Here is a 3,060-nt window from a genome sequence, read left to right as displayed (position 1 = left end):
AGGACCAAAGTGCTTGAGGCTTCTCAGGCAGCCTCAGCCTGCCCAAGCTTCTGCCTGTCTCTCTGACTTGCTGTTGGCCTGGACCAAGCAGGGCGGGGAATGGGGGATGGTGGTAGGGAGAGGAGGGGGGCCAGATTTCTTCGTGAAATAAAAAAGATAGAGTCTTTTCTTCCTGACTCTGGGAGTGTAAATTTGCCCTCACTTTGGAGAACTGTCTGGCATGATTTTCTAAAGCGGGACCTTCACCTAGACCCAGACCCAGCAGCTTCACGCTTAGGCATTTGCCCTCTCATAGGGCACAGGGAGACTGTAGCAAGAGTGACATCACCTCAGCTTTGTCCACAGTCTCTAACCTGGGCACAGTGCAAAGGCCATAAGCAGGAAAGCAAATGGGTGAACTAGGGTTTAGACACACAGGGAACTCACAGCAAGCACAACAAATGACCAGTGACACCCCCCTCTTCACCTTTCAACTCTGCCAGACAGATTGCTAGCCTCTGCATCTTAGCTTCAAAAGCACTTTCTCCCAGAAGACTTCCCTTTGAACTTCTAGCTTGGATGAGGACCCCTAAACTTTCCTCTCTCACTACTGGATGGGAGTTCACCTGTTTCTGCAGATCCCAGCATGGACCTGGCACAGGGGAGAATGCTTCAGGCTGAGAGTGCCCAGCTGCTCTCCAGCAGGTGTGGAGGAGCCTTGGGCTTCTTGGGGAGGAAGTGACGCTCTTGGTTATGGGGGTTGGACCCCTCTGGTGCTGCCTTGAGACGGGGACAGTTAGTGAGGGGAAGTGTAGCATCAAGTTAAGGGTGCAGTGGCTGGCTAATAGCTTTCTTATAGATCAGTAATGAACAATTCAAATTATTTTTAATTTTTTTTTAAATGTTTATTTGGCTGCATCAGGTCTTAGTTGCAGCACATGGGATCTTCGTTGTGGCATGCAAACTCTTAGTTGTGGCACGTGGGATGTAGTTCCCTGACCAGGGATTGAAACTGGGCCCCCTGCATTGGGAACATGGAGTCTTAGCCACTGGACCACCAGGGAAGTCCCAACAACTAAAATTAAAAACCCAATACCATTTACTTCAGCACCAAAAAAGAAGAAGAAAAAAGAAAACAAATATTTAGGTATAAATCTAACAAAATACGTACAAGATCTCTGTGAGGGAAAACTACAAGACTCTGGGTCTATACATACAATGGAATATTACTCAGCCTTTTAAAAAATTCTGAAACATGCTATAACATAGATGAACCTTGAAGACATTAAGCTAAGTGAAATAATCCAGGGACAGAGGACAAATACTGTATAATTCCATTTATATGAGAAACCTAGAGTAGTCAAATTCATAGAGACAGAAAGTAGAATGGCTGTTGCCACGGGTGGGGAAGGAGGGAATGGGAAGTTATTATTTAATGGGTTGAGAGTTTCAGTTTAGGAGGATGAAGTTCTGGAGATGAATGGTGGTGATGGTGGCACAACAATGTGAATGTCTTTAATGCTACTGAACCGTACATTTAAAGATGTTAAAATGGTAAATTTCATTTTATGCATATTTTATCACAATAAAAAAAAAGGACCGAAATTCTGATACATGCTACAACCTAGATGAATGTTGAAAAGGTATGCTAAGTGAAATAAATGAGACACAAAAGGGCAAATACTTTATAATTCCACCTACATTAGGTACCTAGAATAGGGAAAGTCATAGAGACAAAATAGAATAGAAGCTCCAGGGAAACAGGGGATCTAAGATTGTTGAAGAGTTACTTTTCAATGGATACAGTATTTCTCTTTGGGATAAAGAAAAAGTTCTGGAAATAGTGGTGATGGTTACACAATATTGTGAATGTACTTAATGCCACCGAATTGTACATTTAAAAATGGTTAAAACCACAATTTTAAAAAATATCTACTTCTATTTTAATAAGAGTTAAAAAAAATCAGGAATGGATGTTGAATTTCATCAAATGCCTTTTGGTATCTATTTGAAGATACCACTTACTTAAGAATCTGGCCCTGGTTTCTGTACCTAGTACGTATAACACAGCCAATAAATGTTCACTGAATGAAAAAAAAAAACCCACAATTACCTACTACTTTACACCCTCTAGGATGGATATAATTTGAAAAAAAAAAAAAAAGGAAAACCAGTTTGGCCATGATGTGGAGATCACTTCTGTACATTGCTTGTGGAAAATAGCTTTTTGGTCTGTCAAAAAATTAAACATAGAATTACCATGTGACCCAGCAATTCTACTCCTAGACATATACCCCAAAGAATTGAAAACAAGTACTCAAATACTTGTCCAAGAACAATCGTAGTAGCACAATTCATAATATCCAAAAGGCATAAACAACTCAAATGTCAACAGGTGACTGGATAACAAATTGTGATATATGCCTCTGATGGAATATTATTCAGCCATAAAAAGGAATGATGTACCGATACATGCTACAATTTGGATTAACCTCAAAAAGATTAAGTGAAGGAAAACAGATACCAAAGGTCACATTTTGTATGATTCCTTTTATATAAAATATCCAGAATGGGCAAATGCCTAGCGACAGAAAGCATATAAGTGTTTGCCAGGGGGTGAGATGTGGGATGTGGGATGGGTAGCAATTATTTAACATGGTTGTGGTGTTTTTCAGTGGGTGATGAAGTCTTGAAACTAGAGAGAGATTGTGGTTGCACAACATAGTCAATACACTAAATGCCACTACATTGTATACTTTAAAATGGTTATTTTAATGTTGTATGGATTTTACCTCAATTTTAAAAAAAGAATTTATGATAGCACCTGGTTTAGCTATTGTGGACTTTTGTGGGGAGCTGTGGTCCATCCTCTAAAGAACTGGCCCCAAGTTCCTAAGAAGGCAGAAGGGGACATCTGTGGGTGAAGGGTACACAGGATCTCTCCTTTCTATTTTTGCAGCTTCCTCTGAGTCTATAATTATTTCAAAGTAAAAGTTTAAATGACAAATAAGGACACGTGATCATGGCTGCCCCATGCCTCCCACTCTCAGGGCTGGCACTCAGAGACTGAGAACCCTCTTT

Source organism: Grampus griseus (assembly GCF_964374135.1).
Source record: "Grampus griseus genome assembly, chromosome: 10".
NCBI classification, from domain to species: Eukaryota; Metazoa; Chordata; class Mammalia; order Artiodactyla; family Delphinidae; genus Grampus; species Grampus griseus.
The sequence above is the reverse complement of the archived record's forward strand: the minus strand, read 5'-3'. Positions refer to the sequence as shown.